The following is a 25,290-nucleotide window of genomic DNA, read 5'->3' on the forward strand; positions in this document are numbered from 1 at the left end:
GGCTGATAGCACCATTTGGGATGTGCGGTGCATGGAAGCAGCCTTCATTGCCTCGGTCTCTGGCCTGGGCCGCTCCAGGGGTTGTCACTCCTGCACCTCCACTCCTGAGGTCCCTGGGCAGTCAAATATCCTTTTTCTTGGCATTTCAGACAACAGGAAGGAGGATAAAAATTCTGCAAAAACTGTTTCAACGAAGGAAATGAAATTCTTGAATTTTTTTAAGGCAAAGAAGAGGAGGGGGAAAAATAGATTCATTGTTTTCCTTGGCTATTCAACAGGATGTAGGACAAAGCTGGCCTCTCTCCTGTCTCATGTCATCATTGGCATTCTTTCTTTTTCTTTTTCTTCCTTTTCTTCTCCTCCCCTTCCCCTTTCCTCTGCTCCCTCTCCTCCTTAACCTCCCCCACCCCCCTTCCTTCCTACCAGTGCTGCAACAAAACTCCCCTTTCTGCGAACTGGTCCCAGCTCGAGCCAGGGATGAAATCTCACGCTCTGGAGCTGCTGTAGCACTAGGAACTTTTCCCTTTGTGCCCTTTAGTTTCCTCTCCAGCATTTCCTGTTGCTTTTCATGTGAGGTGCCAGGTGCTGCCCCTGTGGCTAGCTTTGGCCCGTGTGGAGTGCCGTAGGGAGGCTCTGCAACACATTGTGCAGGAGCGTGGGTGTGTGCTGTTACGGTCCCCTGTCATGCATTCTGGGCAGTGGGTACTGACAGGGTGACATCGAGTTTGGTGGTGGGAAGCCAGGTGTGGATGGAACAATGTGTAAAACCTCTGGGACTGCTAGCCAGTGATCCTGGGCTGCATGGAGGTGGGCAGATGTGAGGAGGGGCTCTCCAGGAGGACTGATAAAATACAGCATCACCTCACCATTGCATGAGCACTGCCAGCCTTTAGAAAGCCCAGATGAAAGGGACGTGGTCCTGCTTTGGGGAACTTGCCAGGCCTCTCTTTCAGAGGGAGGGAAGCTGTGGGCTCAGCTGTGAACGCTGTGACCAGGCATGCAGTTAGGGCTTGCCGCCAGGCTTGGTCTCACCCTGCCCTTGCCTGGCCACATCGGAGACACCTGTAGCCGTGCTCAGGAGTGGTGAAAAGCACTGGAGCGCAGCACGCTGGCCCAGGCTTGAATCCTGTCCTTGTGGTTGGCTTGTGACTGTGCTCTGCTCTGAACCTCAGTGTTCTGTCTCCACAGTGAAGAGAACAACCTTGCAAATATTTTGTGAGACTCTCATGAGATAAGTGCCATAGAGTACTGACTTCAGTGTGTGGAACATATGAAGTGCTCAGTAAATGGCATTGGCTATTGTAATCATAATTAAATATAATTTAACTTAAAAATCCTTATCAAACTGCTCATATGAAAGTAAGTCATTTGGCAGGAATCTCAATTTCCCAGTTTTGGGTTGGGAAGACATACTAGATGGATAGTGTCTGATACCATATGTAATATATAATTTTTGTCTGCTTTTGAATTGGTAATACTTGAGTTAGGGAGAAACTAAATTAGTACACTGAAGTAGACAGAGGTTGAAGTAGACAGAGGTTTAAGTACTTAATTATGTAGATCTGGATATAAAATTGTGAGTGCAGTTGGAGTTGAGCTGAGGAAGGCCACAGCAGGGTACGGCAGGTGTGACCACAAGGACCAGAGAAATACGGATGGTGTACTAGAAAGCAGTGTGTTTTGTCCACTGGGAAGATCAGTCTTTGGGAATGTTGGCTTATTTTGTGTTTGGAAAATGATAGGTGCCAATCACTGCTAAATGCACATGTACCTCAGAATATGTGCCAAAAAGAACTTTTCTTGAAACAACTTACGCATTAGTATTAAAGAAAAAAAAATCAAGCAGCACAGAACAGCACAAAGGCAGGTATAGATAATTGAAAAAGCTTAAGGTTTAAAGCCTGAGAAACTTGAGTTTGACTCCTACCTTCAGTGTTTGTTTGTTAGCTGTGTGATCTGGGGCTGATTACTTTTTTGGGCCTTAACTTTTCTGGACTGCGAAATCAGAAAGAACTGTTTTGAGGATTAGAAAAAATAGATCTGATACTGGATACATTTTTAATAAACATAGTTTTAGTTACTACCACTACTTTCACTGCTGATAATAAAGGCTCTCAGTCTCTTGTGATTTTTACATTGCCAGCTGGAACCGTGAGCTTTCCTGAAATGCTGCACTGTTTTTCTGCAGTATAAATGGTTATACTGGATCACTGATTCAATCTTGATTCAGGCACTATAAAGGAATTTATAAGACCACATTTTGGAAATCTTTTTATTATTGTTGCTATTGATTCATTATTTTAAAATCAGGCCAAAACAAAACAAAACAAAAAACCCTTACTCATTTAATACTGCAGAGCCTGGGCAAGGCCTGTGTGTAGGCCTGGGGGAAAAAGGAAAATTCACCAGAAAACATTAGACTTTTTAAAAAGATGGGGGTACCCTCCTTTCAATTAGGGGGATGATTTTCCCTCTTCAATTTACTGTTGATTTTGGGGGCATGTACATTTCCAAGTATTTCAAATATAAATGATCTACTTTGAAGTTTTAAAGCTATTAATAAAGCATTAGACCTTTGTAGAAGTTTTAAAAAGATTTCATTGTCTCTGAAATTTCTGGAAGCATCACATTTGCAGCTGAGCCAGAAATATGTGGGGTAAGGATGTTAAGAAAGTTTTTAGGGAAGGTAAGGAACTCCATATCAGGAGTTCATCAAACTTTAAAGAGCGCCCGTGTTCTTTCATGTTGCATTTTGCTATAGCATCGAGTAGCATCGATCGCTTAAACTAAGTAGGAAATTGATGCGAATTAAAAAAAAAAAATCAAGATTTTCAGTTTGGTCATATTTGTCTTAGAAGTGCAAGCTCAGGTTTGTTTTTATAAACAGGGAAATTGATTTGCAGAGAAAATTGATTTGCGTGAAGAGTAGCAGATAGGAGATAACACATGTCACATTTAGAGTTTGGAGAAATCACAGCCCTAATGGATGAGTAGACATTCTTTACACAAATGTGTACAACACCATCTGGCTCTCAAAAAAGTGTTGCTGACAGAAACACTGCTCTTCAAGGTGAATTTCAGAATTTTGGGTTAGTTTATGCATACATTGGTTCATGTGTAGAGACTCACAGCAAAATATACTATTGTCAATGCTAGCTCAGCAAACAGAATAGCTCTGTTATGTAGTAAAATATGTGTGGACTAAATATGTTTTAGTGAGGATTTTATTGTTTTAGAACCAGATCTTTTTAATTGTCTCACAACATATGTCCTTTAGGTGAGTTTGAGATACAAAAATCATCTTATTTTCTTACAAAATGAAACATTTAAATACCTTTTTTTTCTCATGGAAATTCCCAGCATAAAAAGTGAAACTGGAAGTAGTTTTGATAAGGAACATGTATTTTGGGAGCTGAGGAGGATCGTTGGAAGACTGAGCTCCAGAAGACCTTGGAGGAGAAGGCAGCAATACCCAGACACAGCACCCTGTGGGGTTTCCTAAACTGCGGCAACCACGTTTGGTGCAGTTCTGTTAAGACTCAGACGTAGTTTGAAAGGAACTTTTAAAATGGAACTCTGAAGGTAGGTTCTCTTTTGAGGCAAGCAAATCAGTAGAAATAGTATGTAAAATACAATGACAAAATGGCACTTGTTTTTGTCTCTTAAACTCATTTACTGTTTCTTGTTTTGAAAATTCACATTGAATCTTTACAATGGGGCGTTTATGATTCCAGAAGCCCAGAACCCTACATGAATTCAGATTGATTTACTGTTCTTTTCCTGTATTGTCTGTCAAAACCTTCTTTCTTACCACAGACCAAACACTGCTTCTCATTGTTTGCTGTCCCTTAGTCCATTAATCTCCAAACTCCTATTGTTATTATTATTGTAATTGTTATTTTATTGTAGCAGTTATTGTTGTCACTGTTATTGAACAAGCTTTAGATGTTTGGTTTGAAAAGCTCCAATGAAATATTTTGATTATGGCAATTAGTACAAGTGTGTAGCCACGCAGTGAAATGATGCTGGAATTTCAGATCCGTTTCTGATACAGCATATTTACTGTGACACCAGGGAGCCAGATATTTGTTTTTACATGTCAGATAAGGGGAATCACTGCTTTAATTCTTACTTGTTCTGTTAAAATATAAATTAGTTCTTGATATTGTTTTAGTCCCTTGAATGAATGGGACCGATTTCTGGCTCCGATTTTACCGAAAGCAGGCTCTCTGCTTCCCCAGTGCCACTTCCCAAGGTGGACAAAACATGTTCTGTGCACAAGAAACGTGAGCTGCTGGCTGCATGGGGGAGGAAGGGAAAGAGGAAGCTGTTTGCAAAACTACTTAAAATAAATTTGAGGGGTCAAACATGGAACACAGTTGCAAAAGAGAAAGGAAAAAGCGCCTTAGGTTAGTTCAGCTAGAATAGCACAAGCATTCACATAGGCCAGAGAGTTGTGTATTTCTTGCTAATCAGATACAATCGGGATAGATAATATTTGAGTATCTGAGGACAGATCTCCCTGCCTCTATCAGGAAAATTAACCTACAGGGGCATGTTTTAAAAGTTTGGTTTGCGGGGGGAACAGATACCATTTGGAAGAGCGATGGCAAGCTGTTTTTTCCTCGTTGTCCAGAGGCTGCTCCAAGTCTCGCTCTGCAACTCACCGCTTGTCCATCAGAGACGAGGCGGGCGATGGCTTGGGCGGCAGACGGGCTTGCGTTAGCATTTCATTTCACAGCGATCGGTACTTTTAAATTAAACATGCAAAGTTATCTTGGTGAGGCATTGAATGGGAGGTTGCTGGATTATTGAATTTGGCCCACAATTTAGCCAGTTCAGCAGGGATTTTGGGGATTTGAAGCAATTAATATGCAAGTACCTTTGAGTCAGCAAGGTAGATTACTGTCTTATCAGAGTTTTAAAAAATTCCTTCCCAAAGATCTATACTTTTTTTGGAAGTGGATAAAAGCCCATTCTTTGAGATTCATGTTGAGAGTAAGCCCCCTTAAATTGCCAGATTTAACTACCAAAAATTCACAAGAGGGAATAATTGCCTTAAAATTTTTTTTGATTATTTGCATTATACTTAGCAAGAGGAGACTCTAGATCCTCAGGTGGTGGTTGTTCTTTTTTTTTCTTTTCTTTATAATAAATAATAGCTTGGGTAGAAACTTGATTTTTTTAATTGTTATTGTTGAAAGTAAATCCAAGCACATAAAGTTGTTTTTGTCCCATCAGATTGAGTACTTAGACAAAACTGAAAAGGACTTGAGTATATGGCTAGATCTACATGAGCCCTATAAATTGAGAGGTGCTCCCCCAGATTGCCCTGTGATTTCCCGACCATGTTGGCCCAGTTGGGGAAGGCTGTATACCTGTTTTTTCCTCACGTGGTAGCACTTGGAGACTTGATACAGATTTTATTGTGTGACACTTGGCTTTGCACACAGTGGCTATGCTGCAGTCTAGGGGAGATGGGCTGCTTAACTTCAACACTGGGCAAGTAGAGGAAGAGTCACTCACAGTGGGGTGGAGGCACGGCTTCCTCTGCTGAGCTGAACATGAGATCCTGGCCCTGCCAGCCTGGTCCCAGCAGGCCTGGGAACCACCGTGCCATTGTGGCCTGGGGATTGTTACTTGACTCCAGGAGAGAAGGACTCCTGGGTATAACAGGAAAGCTTATGCTTTGAAAATCAGATATGACTTAAAAATGAAAAATGTAGAAATGAGGAGCTCCTGAAGTGATACAGCTCTTATTTCCTACATGTGGACACCCTTGCCTTCTGAATGCTTTGATTTGACCATCTGCTTAATTTCAGGAGTTTGAATCCTAGTAGCTCAAGAGAAGATAATTTCTGAATAGCAGCTGCCTTTTTGCTGGGGGTGGGGGGTTGTTCATCCTTTAAGAGCATATAGCCTGGGTGTTGGCCCATACTGAGCCAGATCACAAGTTCAAAGTTAGTTTGGACAATTTAGTGAGACACTGTCTCAAGATAAAAAGTAAAAAGAGCCAAGGATGCAGCTCATTGTGAAGTCCCTGGGTTCAATTCCCAATTCTGATAGGGAAAATGAAAACAAACCAGCAAGCTATGCAGCTTTGACTGCTTCCGGGTGCACTTCAGGATATGGCCTGCAAACATATGGCTGACTGACCATGTCCTTTGGCAGGTGACATGGGGACTCAGCCTGGGTGTGTGTGGGTGTATGGCTGGCTCCCTGGTAAAGGGCCTCCAAGGTTTCCTGTGGGGCCGTGCCCCTGCATCCAGTGTGATAGCCTTTCTATTTCAGATGAAGGATAAAATGCTTGGGAGAATAACTGTCATTGTTCCCATTCCCAAGCTTCTTTCTGTGTGTGGAGGGCTCTCTGAGCTTGTCTGTTTGTTTTCTGTCCTCCCATAGGGACCCACAGCCCATGCTGACATTCTTCTCCACAGATCACATGCGCCTGGCACCCGGTAGGCATTCTGAGCACTGTTTTATATTTTCAGCCCTGGTCCTGTTCTCAAGGGACACTGCCAGCTTCCATCCTGACTGCAGATTTAGGAGAAACCAAAACCAAAACCAAACCAAAACCAGATCCAGAACTGAGAAAAACCCTTTCTGTACAATGAAAGTGGAACTTTCGCCCAGGTTGAAAGTAGAACTTGGCTGATGGAGATGGCAATATGGACTTTTGCAGTGTTCCTCCTTTGAGGGTCTTTTTTGTGGCGGCTGACGGCAAGGGTGGGCTTCTTACTTAAGCTGCACTTCCACTTCAGAGATGTTCAGAGGAACAAGAAAGGAAACAAGGAATGCAGGCCAGTGTGGTTCAGTCAGGACTGTTTTGTTTTGTTTTGCTTGCAGGAGAAGGTGCCCAGATTAAGTTTATGAACAGCAGCAAGGATAATAAAGCTCCACGTTTGTCTGTTACTCCACATTCATTTGCCGAATCCTTTCACAGCTCTGGAAGGAGTTTTGTTTTTGTTTTTTAAGTGAATGAAGAGAAGGCAACTCATACAGGTTAGATAACCACCCTGCTCTGTGGCAGAAAGGTGGACCATTGAACATGAAAAATAAGTGTTAGGTTGTGATGTGCTAATGTGTGTGCCTGGTAGAAAACTCAAATAATGCTGAAGTAGGTAAGAGAAGGGCCCAGCTTCTGCCTGTCTCTGTGGCTCTGCCTCTGGCTCTCCCAGCACAGACACATGCTGCTCTTCCACAGTGCTCGTGGAGATGGGGTGATCTGTATTCAACAGCCTCAACCCCCAGATCCACCGGTGCTATTTCAAGGCCTTGGCTCTAAACTCTTGCACCTGCATCTGTTCATCCCAGGCTCAGGTGCTGGATACAGAGCCCCCTGCACCCTGGGGCCCTTGCTTCCAGACTTTGCAGATGCCATGGACCCTGCCTTCTCATTTGGTGCCACTGCTGCCCTTCCCTATTGAGGCCAGAGGGCTCCCCCAGCCCTGCTGCAGCAGAGACCTAATGAGGCTGCTTTCTTCCAGCCGGCCCCCCCAGGTTGGGCTGCTCTGGGGATAGGAGAAGGGTACCAGTGGGGAGGAGCAGGATGAGACTTTACTTTCCAGGGTAAGATGTCATCTTGCTGGGTTGTCCAGGCTGACCTCAAATTTCTGGGCGTAAGTGAACTTGGTGTCTCAGTCGTGCAAGTATTGGGACTACAGGTGTATGCTCCCACTGCTGGCTTCCATTTACTCTTTTTTGTGCTCTTTAATCTTGTTTTTCATTGGAATTGCTCTGACCCAGACTTAAATTCTAGTTTCACCATTTTAGTAGATAAGTGAGCTTAGGTAACTTTCTGAGCTCTAGACTTATTCTAGTTAGGAGCGGTGCTTATAATACCTACCTGATAGAGTTACTGTGCCCAGACAGAACCAGTGTTCCAGGTAGTTTTCCAGTAGCTGGCATTGTTGTGCTTTGACTGAATCAGGCATTGCCCTAAATCCTTTGACCTGTGCTGTCTCCTTTAATCTTGATGACCCCTATTAGGTTAGACACTATTCCAGTCCTTCTGTATATGTGACCTGAAATCTGAACCAGATAGATTCCTTGTGGAGGGCCGTCCATCTAATGGTAAACAACTGACTTTCATCATCAGAGTGCATGATCTTGACCACTAGGCTGTGCTGGCCTCCTGTAAACTCTGCCAGACTTGACTGCACACACTTGGTGTGATTCTCCAGTCGTTGAATTCTACTCACAGCAAATCTTAAGCTGTTTTCTTTCATCTTCATTCTTCCCAAGGAAGACTTTGGAGTATGGCTAATTAGAAGTGGACCCAGGGTGAGGGTGTAGTTCAGTGGTAGAGAGCTCGCCTAACGTGTGAAGCTTTTGGTTCGTTTTTTTTTCAGTACTGAGGGTGAACCCAGGGCCTTCTCATTGAGTACATCTGTAGCCCTTTCTTATTTTTTTTCTTTCTTATTTTTTTGAGACAAGGTCTTACTAAGTCACTAAGTTGCCTAGTCTGGGTTTGAACTAGCGATCCTCCTGCCTCAGCTTCTCAGAGTGCTGGGATTACAGGTGTGTACCACCATGCCTGGGTAAAAATTTCCTTTTTAACCATTTAAGTATGTAATTCACTGGCATTAAGTACATTGACCCTGCTTTGTGACCATCACCACCCACCCACTTGCAGAATTTTTCATCTTCCCAGCCTGAAACTCTCCCGTTAGACATTTGTTTCCCAGGCCTTCTCCTGGCCCTGGCATGACCGTGTTCTTTCTTGGCAGAGTCTTACCACTCTGGGGTCCTCACCCAGATAGAATTGCACAGTTACTTTTCTTTCAGTGTCTGCCTTGTTTCATTTAGTTGGCTTATTATTCTCAGAGTCCACCCACATTGTAGCATGTGTTAGAATTTCCTTCTTTTGAAGGCTGAATAATATGCATATATTCTTCCAAGTTCTAAAAGCATAGGTTAAACGTATAAGTACCTTTCAGTGTGTTTTTTTATAACCATCTCTGCAGTTTTATATTTTGCTTTGACTTAATATGTATATTTTCTGCATTTGATCTTTGGAATTTAGTAATGACATGTTATATCTGATTCTATGTAAAATGAAGTCTATAGATTTCTTTTCTGTATCCCTTACAGAATTAGCTATGTATATTTCTGAAATTAGCATTTCCCAAGGATGCTTTTGAGATTCCTAGTTGCATTGTACTTTTTAGGATGAATTAACAGCAGTAACTGTATCTAACTGGACACGGTACAAATGCAGGTCTACCATATTGTGTCTGTAATTCCATAATTTAAACAACTCTAAACACTGAAAGCATTTTTGGAGGAGTTTGGGTGCAAAACCCTTTCTGAGTTGATTGAAGCCTTTTATAGCTTTTATTTTTCCCATAAGTGTGAATATTGAATGTTTGATTATAGGGAATGGACTAATTTCTGCTAGAATATTATATAATATATGATATTTTGTATTTGTACTGAACTGGTTTTGGGGGATAAAATTTTAATTTATCTATAATTTTATAATTAATACTATGAAGTACTTCATATGTAACTTTACAAAACAATACAATATGGAATCTTTCTATGACTTTAATTTATAATAACACATTCCTTTGTATAGTAACCATACCATATTTAAAACATTTTTGAGGCTTTATTAAGTTATAATCAAATGCTATACAATTCACCCAGTTAAGGAGTTACTTTATTAGTTTTTAGTATATTCACACCATTGCACAGTTATCACCATAATCAATTTTAGAACACCTTGGCCCCAAAAGAGACTGTACACAATAGCAGTCTCTTCCACTATCTCCTTCTCTCCACTCAAGGCAGGCTCTAATCTACTTTCTTTTTTTGTTTGTTTGTTTGTTTTTTGAGACAAGGTTTCACTTTGTAGTGCATGCTGGCCTTGAGCTCACAGTGATTCTCCTGCTTTGGCCTCCTGAGTGCTGGGATTACAGGGGTGTGCCATGAAGCCTGGCTCGAATCTACTTTCTGTCTCTGTAGATTTGCTTATTCTGGGGATTTCATTTAAATTGAATAATATACTATGTGCCCTTTTGTATCTATCATCTTTCATTTAGCATATTATTTTCAGATACACCAGTATCAGTCTATACTTCATTCCTTTTAAAGGCTGAATAATATTCCTTTGTATCAGTAGACTGCATTTTAAAAAATCCATTCATCAGTGCTAGGCATTTGGTTTTTCACTGCTAGGAGCAATCCTGCTGTGAATAGACAAGCTGAGGCTTTTCAGTTCTCCTGGATGCATCCCTAGGAGCAGCATTGCCAGATCATATACTAACTCTGTTCACTTTCTTAGTAGTTGCCAAGCTGTCTTCCACAGCAGCTGTACCATTTTATATCCCCACCAGCAGTGGAGGAGGTTTCCAGTTTCTCTATATCCTTGCCAACATTTATTACTGTCTGTCTGTTTGATTATACCCATCCCAGTGGGTAAAAAGTGCTATCTCATCGTGCTTTTGATTTGCATTCCCCTGATGCTGGTGATGTTTAGAATCTTTTATGTGGCTGTTAATCTGTCTTCTTCGGAGAAGTGCTTATTTAGTTCTTTGCCCATTTTTAAATTGGGTTGTCTTTTTATTGTTAAATTCTAAGAGTTTTTAGTGTTCCAGCTAGTTCCTTTTTAGATATATGATTTACAAATATATCTCCTATTCTGTGAGTTGTCTTTTTACTTAAAAATGCATTAAAACACTTTCAAAGATTGGCAATTAATAATTATACATATTTATGGAGTGTAGTTCAATGCTTCAATACATGTAAATAGTGTGTCCTGACCATCTCATAATGATTGGCATATCTTTTACTTCAGACATTTGTAGTGGGAACATTCAATAAATCTCTGTACTATTTTGCAGTATTCATTTAATTGCTGTAAATCAATTATCCTATGCCATAGAACATTAGGACCCTCTTACCTAAATGTAATTTTATGCCCGTTAACCATCTTCTTTCTACCCCACTTAACAGAGATCAACTTTTTAACTGTCACACATGGAAAGGACATAGAGCTTGCCTTCTATACTGGGCTTATTTCACTTCACGTAGCATTTTTGAGGTTCATCCCTGTTGTATAATATTCCACTGTTTGTTTTTTTCCCCTGGTAATGGGGATCAGTCAAACTCTGGACCTTGTGCTTGCTAGGCTGTCACTGTGCCATTGAGCTACATCCCTGGCCCTCGTTTTCTTATAGTCTGTCAACCACAAACATTTTCACTTTTGCAGAAGTCCAGTTTTTCTTTTGTTGCTTATACTTTTGAGGTCAGATGAGAGAAACCATTGCTTAGTCCAAGGTTGTGAAGATTTATACCTATGTTTTCTTCCAGGAGTTTTCTTTTACTTTTTTTTTTCTCATTGAGTTTATTGGTACATTTTAGATATACAGTACAGTAGTTACATTCATTATTGGGATCTTGTACCTTTACATGACAGGTCTTGGTTCTCATTTTTTCCCTTTGTCCCTGCCCTCCCTTCACCCCCTTCTCCTCTCCCCATTTACAAACACTTTATTTCCATTTTTTCATTTTCTCATATTTTTTTCTTTTCCCTTATTACCTTTCCCCTACCCTTCCCACTTTCCCTACACCTTTAGCCCTTTTCTTCCTATTTCACATTGTCAATTAAGGAGTTTTCTAGTAGTACTTACAATTAGGTCTTTGCTCCATTTGGAGTGTCTTTTTGTATGTGCTGTGAGATAGAGGTCCAACCTCTTTCTTTTGCTCGTGGGTATCTTGTTAACCCAGTACTGTTTGTGGACAAAACTATTCTTTCCCCTTTTGTGCTGGCATGCTTGCTGTGTCACTTGGGTGTAAATATGAGGGTCTCTTTCTCCCTCTGGATCCTTGGTTCTGACCTGTTGCTTTACGTGTCCAGTCTGTTCTTGAACTACTTTTTTTTTTACAAAATTCTCAATTCTGAGACCCGTGTGTCCCAGGGCCTAGGGATTAGATGGCAAGGGACTGCTGTGAGCCATGTTTCTCCAGCTCCCCAGACATCTGGTACTTGCTTTCCCGGATCTCAGCAGGTCGGCTCTGGGGAGGCTGTCCCAGGAAGCCTGAGGGCAGTGCCAGGCACAAGTTCAGAACAGTATGGAAGTAGCTCTCCTGGCTTGGTAATGCCAGTGCCTTAGGGGCCAAACCTGATCTTGAATGTGTGCCTTTGGAAAGACCAGCTGGAAGCTTCACAGCCCTAAGCATCCCCATCCCCCATCTTTGTATACCCTGTTTGTCAAGACTGGTGAGATTGTCACTGGGGCCACATTTGAGTCTGGTCCAACCTCATCTGTATTCTACTGGCCCAGCAGTAAATACCGGAGCCAAGATGGACTAAAGAGAAGCTGTTCTCCCCTAGGAGTCTGAAATTTGGCAAGAAGGGGCAGGGTAACAAGGAGGTCTGGAAATCCACAGGTTGGTAGAAATAGTTTGTCAGACTGGAAAGAAGACTGCAGAGTCCTGAGGGCTCTTCTGCTGTTATGCTTTTTCAGAGATTCCGTGAAAGCCTCCTTATTGCTCATAGTCAGTGTCTTGCTGTTGCTTCTGAGAAAGAACTAATCTATGTGGGCTCATGTGGTAGAGTGACTGCTGTTGGCACTTGCTTTGAGCAGGGCCTTCTGGGTGCTGGGCAATCAAATACCTGGCAGATGACAGGTGGCTGATCTTCAAGTTGAAGGATAGGAGATGGATTTGAAAGCAAATGTTCAGAATGTACATAGGTGAGCCATGGTCCAGAACCATGAAACAGATCCTAGTGGCTCAGAGGTGGGTGCCAGGAAAGGCTCCCCAGAAGGTAACGTTTATGTGGGATCCCCATAGGTGCATTGGCGGCACCTATTATCTGGTGGCAGATAAGTGCTTGAGAGTTCCAAGAAATGGCATTGTCTGTGCAGAGGCTTCAGCACATGTTGGGGTCTGGTGGTTTGGATGGCCAAGAGGAGGTGTGTGGTTAGATCGCAGGTGTGAGCAGCCAGGACCCAGCTAGTACTGCTGGTTGGAAGCCAGTTAGGAAGAGCTTGAGTCTTGGGCCAAGTCACATAGATGCTTTTCTGGAGGCAGCAGGCATCTTTGGGAGTTTCAGTAGGGAAGGAAAGATTTGTGGTTTGCAGAGCTCACCCTGGCCCCGGCAGGTGGAAGGGAGAGGCCTGGAGACTGTTTTTACAGGCTGTCATCTGTGGGGAGGGAGGGAAGGCAAGCAGGGAGGAAACCCAAGTTAGGAAGTAGACTGAGTGGGCGCACAGCTGCAAGGAGCCAGAATGCCTGGAAGAGAAGGGCGTGCTACGGGTGTGGGGAGAGGGGTGAGAGCACCCCAGCACTCCTGAGGGGGCCTGGCAGGCAGGGTGAGGGCGCAGCCCTGGCCCTAGCCCCTCTTCCGTGGGGTAGATGAAAGGGGCTTCATTCGGCTGTGTTTTATGCCAATCAGGTGCAGCCTTTGGATTCCTGGCCAGCTGCCACATGGCCCCCAGGCAGAAGTTTGGCGGTCTTGGTATTGTTGACCCTTTGTACTGGATGGTGAAAGTATCTGCCTCACAGACTGGGCTCTGGAATCAGGTATTTGGAATGCATAGCTAATGTGTTCCACTCCAGACCTTTGGTATTATTATTCCACAGTATCACATCTAATTGACTGTTTCCTAACGTCGTTGTACATTTTGACTGTACAAGCAAGATACGCTGCCAGCAGCCTCCCTTGCATGTTCAGGCTGTCTCATCTGCAGTCTGCTTGCCCTAGCCCCTTTCCCTGGGCTTCTGGTTCCTTGATGCCCAGGAGCACTGTGCTGTGGGTGCATGGTGACCTTCTTGGTTCCTCTCCTGGGAGTATCATGGAGGCTTCTTCTTGCAAAGCAGGTGCAGACTAGAATAGCTTTTCCTCCCAGGGTGGCTCTATGGGATGCTAGACACAGAGAGTGAGCACCTTGGGCACCCATGGAGCCCAGCAGGGCCTTGGCATGGAGACTCCCAAACTTGGTTCCCCACCACCGTGACAGGTGTGTGTCAAGGGCTGCCCAGATCATGTGACACAGATCACCTGCTGAGCAGTCCTTCTGACCACAAGAGGAGGGTCCCATGTATTGCTCCCTGACTAGGGGCAGACACCTCATAGAAGGCAGAGCATGTTGACATTGCTGGGTACATGTGCTGGGTTCACAATTGCTTTCTACTTTGACCTGTTGGTGTGTATAGTAGTCATACATGGCTTCCTGTTTTGGTGGTATTGTTTTATTGTGGTAAAATACCTAGAACATAAAATTTTTCATTGCCACCGTTTTTAAGTGTACATTTCAATATCATTAAGTTTTGCAACCATAACCATCATTTACTTCTTTTTTTCTTTTTTTTTTTTTGGTACCAGGAATCAAACTCAGTACCTTTCACTTGCAAGGCAGGCAGTAGAACCACTGAGCTAAATCCCCGGCCCTACCATCATTTACTTCTAAGATTTCCAAACTGAGACCCTATACCCATAAAACATGATCCCTTGGCCTCTTCCTGCAGCCCCACCACCCACTGTTCCACTTTCTCTGTCTTTGAGTTGGCTGCTCTTGGCACCCTACCTGAATGGAATCATATACTCATGGACCTTTTTGTCTGGCTTATTTTTTTAGCATGATATCTTTACGTCTCTTCCAGTTGTATCTTGTCTTAGAATTTCTTCCCTTTGAAGACTGAGGAGTATGGCAGGGCATGTATAGAATACATCTGTTTTTTTCATTCATCAATTGATGGGTGCTCAGGTCCTTTCCACCTCCTGCCTATTGTGAGAAGCACTTGTGTCTGTTTTCAGTTCCTGTGGTACATGCCTAGGAGTGGAACTGCTGGACAAAATAATATAAATTGTCTTCTAAAGGGAAAACGTTTTTTCTTTTTTACAAAACAAGGTAAAATTAGTTCTGTAAAGAAAACTATGAGGTCCCTTTGTGGGTGATGTTGAGACAGAGTGGGATGATGGCTGATGTAGTAGTGCAGTGCTGCCTGGCCTGAAAGAATTCGGGCTGTGCTGGGTCCTGTCTGGTGGCCTTGGGCCATCTTGTCCCTCTGGACCTCAGCCTGTCTCTGTGTGACATGGGTGCCTCAGATGCAGAGTACATCAGTCTTTCCCTGCCCCTCCTCACAGAAGCAGGTGACAACTTCCACAGGAAACAGCCATAGGTACCACGGCCATTCTCTTCCCTCTGCCCTCCACTGGAGGAAAGACCTGCCTGCTGACACCAGAGCTCCTTGCTTGGAGTGGAGGGTGATTCCACCACATGATGTTAGCCACTGCACCCGAGCCTGCTGTCCTTCTGCACTGGGTGAAAGGTCTGCCTGTGGCTCTCGGGGCTGGACTTTGGACTCCCTCTCCTGCTGCCATGTCCCTGGCCACTGTCCTTTGTCACTGTTCCTCCTGCCCTGACACCTAGGCCAGAACACTGATGGCCAGGGGTCTTCCTGAACTGAAAAAATGTGTTTTTACAGTGCTTTACCCTTGTACGGATTGTATTTTATCTCGTTTTTTCCTCCCTCTTGCTTTATTCTTTTGTGTGTTGGCACCTTTTGTTTAATTAATAGATTAACTCTTTCCATGACCTTTATTGAGCCCTGTGACGTTGGAAGGAGGAGCATGTATTCTCTTAGTGCTTTTAGTCCACTCAGATAGATTAAAAAAGAAATCCTGGGAATTGGCAGGGAGTAGTAGTAATGTATTCTGGGACCTATCAATTATCTCTCCTTCTTAAAGAGGCCACCCAAACTCTCAGGCAGGAGAAACTCCTTGCTTTAATTGAGGGACAGTTCAGCATTGCAAAAAAGAGCCTGAGTTTTAGGTTCTAGCTTCCAATTTTGGTACTGCCACTTAACCCCTACATGACCTCACCTGACTGACACCTGGGAATGATGCTCTTAGGACTGTGGTAAGTTAGGTTAAAAGGGGTGGCACCCTGCAGCACATCCTCTCTCTCAGGAGCAACTGTAGTCCTGCAAATCTCTCAGGAGCAAATCTCCCAGACCCCATGTCTCCTGTCCTTATGAGTCTTGAAGTTCTCTTGTGGGATCTTGGGGGGATTAATGGGTGCTCTAATAATGGTTGGGCCCCAAATACAAGTCTCGAAAGTGCTAGAAACTAAGTGTTCTGTAAGGTGGCTTTGAAAAGAAGCAGAGGTGGGCGTCAGTGCGTTCCTCTGGCAGGGCCACCTGGAAGGCAGTTGCTTGTGACTGATCTGATGGTGAGCTACTCAGGTCGATGGTAGGCCTAGGGTGGCAAGGTTCTGCTTTCCTGCATTCATTCACTTTCTTTTCTCCCCCCAAATGATGATCATTTGCCTGTTTATTTGGGAGGTAATAATGATTTAGAAATATAATTAAAAAATGAATTAACTGCTTTGCTTTATATTGGCCACCATATCTACCACGTGCTTTACAAGTGTGACTTCCTGTGGTCCTCACTGTGACCCCTGAAGGGTGACATTATTGCTCCTATTGCTGAGCCCCAGCTGGGGGAAGTGACTGTCTGTGGTTTTGTGTTCCCTTCTCCTCTGGGCCGCCCTCCACTCCAAGCAAGGAGCTCTGGTGTCAGCAGGCAGGTCTTTCCTCCAGTGGAGGGCAGAGGGAAGAGAATGGCCGTGGTACCTATGGCTGTTTCCTGTGGAAGTTGTCACCTGCTCCTGTGAGGAGGGGCAGGGAAAGACTGATGCCGTCAGGGCTCAAATGAAGAGAAGACCCCAAACCAAACAACACAGAAAGCAGGCCCAGGGCACAGGCAGCACGTGGGCTTTTCTAGGGATCTCACAATTTGTATCCCCCTTTCTTCTCTCTTCCTTCTTGGGACATGAACTCTTTCTAGTTCATAGGACACCCAGGGCACCTGCTTAGTATTTTTAACAGAAACAACAGGGTGGGAGGTGTTGGAGCCTCCCCAGGCTTCCTCGCCACAACCTTCCCAAGGGGAGGGTGCTGGGCTTCGGCCTGGGCGAGGATCTGTCCCATTTCCTGGCCCGTGTTCATTTTCCTGGCAGGGGACAGCAAACACCCCTCCAGGAGCTCCACAGGTCCCTTGCCTCTGGGGGCAGGGCCTGCAGCACTGGTGGGAGTGTGATGATGTTTGTTTTAATAACAGGTTATTAGAAGGCTTTGACTTGATGCAGGCTTTCAGGGGATTTGTGGAAAATTTCTCTGGATCCTTAAATAAGTTCCACTTTGTGATTTCATAATTTATCTTGTAGGAAATAATCTGAGATGAGCTAGAGCTTTCTGCACAAAGATGTTCTTTGCAGCATTCCTTACAAGAGCAAAGAATTGGGAGCCCCTCAAATGAAGCAAGTTAGGTACTTCATGCATCTCTTACAATGATAATTATGAAGGGATTTTTAAAGACATGACAATCATATGAAATTTAACGCTAAATGAAAAAATAGGGCAAGGGATTCTATTTCAGATTAAATCAATAATTTGCAAAATGCACAGGCCTGGGAGAAAGACAGAAAGAAAAGATACCAAATATTAACTGTGGTTCACTTCAGGGGCTGGAGGTGTAGGTGACTTTGAGTTTCCTATTTATTTATTTATTTATTTGTATCAGGGATTGAACTCAGGACCTTGTACTTGCCAGGCAGGCACTGTGCTGCAGAGCTACATTCCGGGTCCTGAGTTTTCTTTATAAAGAAAAAAATTTTTTTTTTCTTTCAATACTGAGGATTGAACCCAGGGCCTTCACACTGAACTATACTCCCAGCCCCCAAAACAAACACACTTATAATTCGTGTGTGTGTGTGTGTGTGTGTGTGTGTGTGTGTATTTGTTTTCCATTTTGAGACAGGGTTTTGCTGAGTAACTTAGTTGCCCAGGCTGGGCTCAAACTTACAGTCTTCTTGCCTTAGCCTCCCAGAGTGCTGGGATTACAGGTATGCACCACCATTTCCATTTTTTCCTAGGTTATCCTCTTTCCCAATATTATTTTCCAAAATTTCTACAGTGTACATTGCTAGTTTGTTAGTTGTGCAGCTCTGGCTAAAGGTCCTTCTTGCCTTCCTCCTGGATCTCTTTCAAGGAGGACCACCAGATGTTGGGGTGCTGGGAAGTGATGGGTATCATTAGCTAGCCTTTCCTTTTCCTTTCTCCCGTTCAGCACCTTCTTGGAGCACTGGGGTGCTGCCCAGTAGCAGCAATAAAATGAATATTTCATACAGTCTTTGCCTTGAGTCTGTTAGCAGATTGAAATACTTCCTTTAGTTTAAACTCATTTCAAAGTTTAGGGGCCAAGCTGTTCTGTGGCTTTTGGAGTTGGAAACATAAAAGAAATCTGCCTTCCTTCTATTTGTTTAAATATTAAAGCATGTAAAATATTTCTTCCCCTTTCAGATAATCAAAACACAGCTGACTGCATTGCAGTGAGGTGCTGAAACTGCTTCCTGGGTGGGTGATTAACTCTGTGGAAATGGCGAGGCAAGTTTTAGAGAAGTCATTAAATAGCTTTTGGGAAATTGTTAATCTTTTATCTCCTATGGAAAACCAAGCCTATGTCTTAGGGCCAAGCACAGTGTTTGGTGGCCATCAGGAAGAGCCCCTTCTAAAGTCAAACTTCCAGCCCCTGCTGTTGATAAGATCCTTTGTGTCTGGTGGGATGTTAGGCAGGTGGCTTCAGCTTCCTCTCTGGGCCTCGATCCCCCATCTCTGGGTGGGTATTCATGTGCCTAGGCACTGAACATGTGCTTTCCTCTGTATTTTTTTTTTTCTTTTTTCTTTTGAGGCAAGGTCTTGCTATGTAGCCCAGGCTGCCTTGAACTTATGGCAGTCCTCCTGTCTCAGCCTCCCAAATGCTGGGGTTACAGGCATGCAACATCACACCTAGCTCCTCTGTCGGGTTTTTCTGGTACCAGGGATCGAACTCAGGACCTTGTGTTTTTGAGGCAGGCCCAACGCCACTGAGCTAAATCCCTGGCCCTCCTCTGTCAGGTTTTGATGCTGAAACTTTCCCAGCATCCTTGGAACATAGAGTCACGGGCTAAGATCTTAAAGCCAGTGGATTTGTCTTAGTTCCTGGTATGATGGGGACCAACATATCTTTCTTCCTGCTTAGAGAGTACTTGTGAAATTGGGGAAAGCTCTTCTCCCAGGAAAATGCATGTCACTGTCTCCTGGTGTTTGGGCCCCAGATATGGAACTGACTTTCCTGAAGCAACAGTGACCCAGTAAAATTTGGTGGGGGTGACCTTTCGGGGACTGCTCTGGTCCCTTCCTGGGGAGCCTGGAACATGGGGCTCTCATTCACGTGGGTGTGTCTGGGCCATCGCCAGAGCCTGAGAATGCGCGTCTGGGACTCTGCTTGCTTGTGAGTGTGCATTGGATGGGAAAAATAGAAAGGGAACAGACTGATTTATGTATTTGTCTTCTGACACTTAACCCCAAATAACTGCAAAGAAAACGGTCTCAAGTTGGTCAGTGGTCTGGATCAGCATGATGGTGCACAAAAACACAAGATTCTCCTTTGCTGAGTCTCAATGTATGTTATTTTCTGATTCTGCCACTTTGTAGAGTTTGAATTTAAGACAAAAGTGAGTTGATGTGCATGTGGGTGGCATGTGTGCAGCGTGATGTGAAATCACAGTAGTCAAGATAAAAAGACTCTTCCTAGTTATTTTTAGGTAATAGGCAAAACTATAAGAACGTGCATAGTTGAAATGATGCATTGCATATACTTTTTCTCCTGCTTTTTAACCCTAGCATTGTAACTTAAGCATTTCCCCGACACCATTAATCTCTTTCTGTTTTGTTTTGTTTTGTTTTGGTACCGGGGATAGAACTTGGGTCCTTGTGCTTGTGAGGCAGGTGCTATAAGCATCTTTTTCATGGCCATAGGCTGTATGAATGTGCAGTTTATTTAAGCATGTGGTGGCGTGGAAAGCACTGACTTAGAGCAATTTGTGTTCAAATTTGTGCCTGTCATTCATTGGCCCTGGCTGACCCCTGGCTTAGGTCTGTTCTGTGAATGGGGGCAGAGTGACAAGTACCTTGTTTTAGGTTTCTGAGAGGGTGAGAGGGACACAGCAGGGACTCAACCCATAGCTGCAGTCATTACTGGTGCTGGTGGCGGCAGCAATTTTATCTTGTGCCCCCATAGGAAGAGTTTGAATGTTCACAGTGTATTAGGAATTTGCAGCCCAGGTCTGGCCTTAGTTTTTAAAGTAATATTTTTTTCCCCTCTGTTACTTTGGTTCCTCTTTTTGCATTTTCCCCCTTCGTTCTGTGTATTTTTGTAAGTTGCTGTGCATCCTTTTTGCAGTTAGGCAGATTATAAATAAATAAACATGAACTATTCCCTCTAGCGATAGATATTCAGGTTGTTTCCGATTTCTTGCTATTGTAAATAATGCTGCACAGAATATCTTTGTGCATCAAGGTCTGCCCTGGGTTGGATTATTTCCTGGGGCTGGAATCCTAGAAGTGAATTATAGGGCTGAAGGGCAGATGCATTTCTGAGCCTCTGGCTATTGAGTTGCTTCTCAGGCGGTCGTACCAGTCTACAACCCCACCAGCCTCTGCAGGAGAAAAAGCAAAGATCAGGTCCCCCATTCCTGGAAGTGCTTGTGAGCAGATTCTTCTTTTCAAGCTCTGCTTCCTTCAGGGCCTAGGGCAGCAGTGCTGGCATCTCACCTAACTGTTGTTCTCTACTCATCAGTAAACAGAGCTCAGGGCTGGGGACTGCCCCAGCCTCCCCACTTTTGGTAAATCTTATTTCTGATGAGAAGGCAGTCCTGTCGCCAGCCAGTCCTGCCTGCATAGACAGCCCCTCTCAGCCAAACAATGGACACATTCAGACCCAACTCATGTTTTCAGTTATTTAAAAATGGAGCCGTCTGTCTCTGCCTGTGACTTTAATCTTTAAGCCTTTATTCCCTCCACTCTGTCCCACTTCTCTTAACCTTTTTTTGTGCAGTTCTGAGCTCTGGGATATGTGGGTCCAAGAGTCTCTGTGCATATTGTGCCTTCCCCTGGTAGCTACAGCTGGTTGTAACCCTAAGCAGTGTTTGAGGGGGTGGGGGCTTGGATGAGAGGGAAGGAGAAAGGGATAGTTCAGCTCTCCCTGCCTTCATCAATCCTTTGGACTTGGAAGCAACTCCTTAGTGTAACTTGGCTGCGGAGTGGAGCTCCTCCTCTCTGTCCTCCTCTTTTTGACTTTCAGGAGCTGGTTCTATCTCAGATTGCTTGGTCCTAGTAAAGCTTACATCTTCCAGGAGCATCCTAGCATCTCTTGTTGAGAAATAGTTCTTGGAGTTGAGTTATGTGTATGTACATTTAAATAAAAGCAAAAACCTCAAGGAGGAATCTTTCATAAGACCTCCATGTTCCCCATAACAGAGCTGGAGTGTTCAGAGCACAGACATATCTCCTCTTCTGACTGTGAGCTGAGACCACAGGGCGGCTGGAAGGTTGGAGACCAGCAACAGGGCATGTGAGTGCCTGTGGAGAGCACTAGAGGCTGTCCTTTCTTTAGTGGGTGCTGGGGGCGTTCTGCCTGAAGAAGGCTCCTGTCCATAGCAAGATGTTCCTGCTCAGAGGCTGTGGTGGCTTTGAGGGCCCTGTGGTCAGGCTGAGTGAGCTTTGGCCTGGATGTGGAGGGCAGGTGTGAAGGGCAGGCCTGCAGGCAGGGACATTTCTGCCGTGTGTGTGTGTGTGTGTGTGTGTGTGTGTGTGTGCGTGCGCGCGCGCGTGCACATGTGCATGCCTGTGTGTTTCTACTTGTGAACACACCTTGTTTCTTTTTAAACTTTCTTTCTGACATGGCAGTGTTTCATACATGCTTTAGGTATGCATGCCTTTTCCACCTTGCTCAGGGCTGTGGGCAGCAGGTGGATTGGTGTCTGTTCGTCTAGCCTTGTCCAGATATGGTTCTCTTGGCACTGTGTTCATGTATGAACATTGCCATTTTAACATTTAGGTTTCACAGGGGGCTGTGTCACACCTTTTCTGTGTATCCCCCCTATCTTGGGGTTCTCTGCCCATGAGCTATAAGTTAAGCTTTGCCCCTCGCCCTATGGCTCCAGGATGGGGCCTTGTGTCATGCACCGTTTAACTAGTCTTAATTATGGGCATTCAGTGCTTCTGGACTTTTGCTAAATGAACATTTTTTTTTAAGTACTGTGGATTGAACCCAAGGCCTTTGCACTGAGTTTATCCCTTTCCCCCATTTAAAAAATTTTGAGATAGGATCTTGGTAAGTTGCCCAGGCTGAGATTGTATTCATCCTGCTTCAGCCTCCCAGAGCGCTGGGATTATGGGCATGTCGCATTACGCCTGTCTTAGGTGAACATATCTTTTTGTATCTTGTAAGTGATTCTTAGAAGTGGAAATTGTAGGAATAATTACCTTTTAATAGATGTTGCCAAATTGCCCCCACAAGATCATAATGATTATATTTGTTTTATTCAAAAAATATTTTTTGGTTCTGGGACTCTAACTCAGCATCTTGTACTTGCCAGGCAGGCATGGTACTGCTGAGCTTACATCCCTGGCCCTTATTAAAATATTTTAATTGGGCTGGGGATTTAGCTCAGTGGTGCTGCTGCCTGCCTCACAAGCGCAAGGTCCCGAGTTTGATCCCTGGTACTGAAAAAAAAAAATTTTTTTTAATTGAGTTATTATCTGGGAAAATTAAAGCTCTGTCTAAAGTTTCAGAATACATTTATTTTGTGTCTTTCTGTGCCCTGAAATGCCATTATACACACTTGGGTTTACAGACTTGGACTTGGAAACCCCAGCCTCAAGATTAGTCAGTTTTCATTCATCAAATACTTAGCGTGTGCCTACTGTGTGACCGCTGATTCTGAGGCAATACATACAGGAAGCACAAAGACACTTTCTCTCTCTGAGTCTTCACAACAATCTTCCGTTTATCCATACATGTTTACAGTTCATAATGTATATCCATCTGAGGGAGCAGGTGCGTGTGAATTCCCCTTTCCTCCCTCTCTCCCTCTCTTCTCCTTCCACCTCTAGATGCCCTGCCATTTTCTAGCAATCTCTCTCCTTTATCAGGAATCTCTGTGGTGCTCTCTGGGTAGATAGAGAAGGCACACAAGTTGCAGCCCTGGAGAGAAGTCAGTCTGCAGCCTGGACTCCTGCAGAAGTGAATCTGGCGCAGAAGCCTGACCCTGCTGAGGAATAAGCGCAGTCAGGCTTGTTCTTGATGTTACCCAGAATGGCAGCTCTGGGATCGCACAGCTTGTTGTTGATTCTTTGGTTGGCTGGTGGTGATCCCACACTTGAATTATTCATAGTCTCTGATTGCAAATTTTATTTTACTTTATATGTATTCTCTCCCTCCCTCCTGTATTCCCTTCTTCCGTCTCTCCTTCCTTTTTCTTCCCTCTCTCATCCCCTTCCTCCTTTCCTTTCTTTTCTTCCTTCCTTCCTGTACTGGAGACTGAACCCAGGACCTTCTCAGTAAGCTACATCCCCAGTCCTTTTGAATTGCTTATTTTAAGATAGAGTCACTCAGTTGCTCAGGCTTGGACTAAACATCTGATCCTCCTGCCTCAGCCTCCCAGAGTGCTGGGACTATAGGGATGCCCCACCACACTGGCTACCAGGCCCTTTCATGATTGCCCTATACCCCCTTTCCTGTCGAGTGATTGGGGATGAGTTCAGCTGCTGTAGGGCACAGATAGGAGATGGATGGAGTGGCTGACCCCGAGTTCTGGGCCTTCTCAGAGCAGAGGTTTTGTGGGGGACCAGGGCTGATGTGGTACGCGTTGGTTTGGAGGGGGGCTGCTGAGTATAGAGTGTGTCAGGGGCTCTCAAGAGGCAGGAGCCATGGACTGGAGTCAGGAGTCAACGCAGAGGGCCTCAGCAGTGCCCATGATGAGCTGGGCCACATCCGATTTTAGATCTCTGCTGGCTTGGTGTGCAGATGGTCTCCTGGCCAGGACAGACACCCAGCCTGGGCACCCATAAGGTGAGATAGAAGCCCCTGGTTTAGTAGCGTGGGAAGGAGGCCTGGGGAGAAAAGGTATTGTGGCTGCTTCACCCAGGCAAAAGCCCTGCAGACCCTTGGGACTTCTCTGTGTTTCTAGCTCCCCCAGCATTTTACTGTTACCAGTTTGTAATGCACAGAGAAGTTGAAAGAATTTTACAGTTGGTATCTGTGTACTCACCATCTAGAGTTGAACATTTTATTACACTTACTTTAGCACATGTGGACCTATGGGGTTCATCTGTGTCAAGCCCTCTAATCCATCTTTTAAGCAATGTAATTCAGTACTCTTGAAGACATTGGGGTATTTCCTATTAAGTACCTTAGAAAGAATTTACCTTTTTTTTTTAACCTTTTTTCTTTGGCATTTTGTGTGTGTGTGTGTGTGTGTGTGTGTGTGTGTGTATAAAATGTATATACAGTGAAACACACACATTAACTGTTTAATTCTTTGATTTTTGACAAACTTATACCCCTGTGTAACCCAGCCCTGCTGACACCCCAGTCAGCCCAGTGCAGACAGTGATCCTGTGAGCCCAGAACAGTGGTTCCTCCTGCAGCTGAGTATGGGAGTCATCTCCGTGTTTCCACAAGGACTGTGCCCACCCAAGAGGTCTCATCAGCCTGCCTGTGGGCTTGGACACGTGCTGTGGGCATCCAAAGGTCCCTGGATGATTCCAGCAAACACACAACATTGGCTTCCACTGCCTACCCTCCTCTATTTCCCATACCCTCATGTCCCGGAGAGAATCACTGTTCTTGGTCTTTTCCACCATAGATTAACTTTTCCTGTTTCCAAGTGGAACCTTCAGAATGTATGCATGTGTAAGCTTCTTTCAGTAGGAAACTCATTGCTATGTTGTATGTGGTTTTCTGGCTGTGCCTCGATATGTTCCTCCATCTCCTCTTAATTGATAGCTGGGTTGTTCCCAGTTTTGCACTGGGTTGAATAAAGCTGCCAGGAGCCTTCTTGTTGACAGCTTTGTGTAGACCTGTGTTTGCATTTCTCATGGGTAAATTCCTAGGAGTGGAATTGCTGAGTCACAGGTTACATCTATGTTTGATTTCACTAGAAATACCAGACTATTCTCTAAAGTGCTTGTACCATGTTATACTCCCTCCAGCAGTGCTGGAGAGTTTCTGTTGCTCCATAACCTTGGGAATATTTGATATTTTAGTTTTTAACATTTAAACTTCTAGTAGTATGTGGTGGTATCTCACTGATTTTCATTTGCATTTCTCTGATGACTAATGGTGTTAAATACTATTTAATGTGTTATTGGCTATTTGTATATGTTCTTTTGTGAAGCATCCTTCAAATCTTTTGCTTATTTTTATTTGTTTAAATTTTACTTTATTTTGAA

At 44.2% G+C, this 25,290-nt stretch overlaps 1 protein-coding gene across 1 annotated transcript in view; it reads left to right on the forward strand.

Moving 5' to 3' along the window:
* Positions 1 to 3,385: 3,385 nt before the first annotated feature.
* Eefsec (eukaryotic elongation factor, selenocysteine-tRNA specific) overlaps positions 3,386 to 25,290 on the forward strand; it is a 184,689-nt gene continuing 162,784 nt past the window's right edge. The window contains exon 1 of the mRNA XM_010617323.3: positions 3,386 to 3,582. The gene's annotated coding sequence lies outside the window, so the exon portion shown is untranslated. The remainder of the gene's footprint in view (positions 3,583 to 25,290) is intronic.

The sequence above is a fragment of the Fukomys damarensis genome, unplaced genomic scaffold (genome assembly GCF_012274545.1).
Source record: "Fukomys damarensis isolate Sample0158 unplaced genomic scaffold, DMR_v1.0_HiC HiC_scaffold_37, whole genome shotgun sequence".
In the NCBI taxonomy this organism is placed as follows: Eukaryota; Metazoa; Chordata; class Mammalia; order Rodentia; family Bathyergidae; genus Fukomys; species Fukomys damarensis.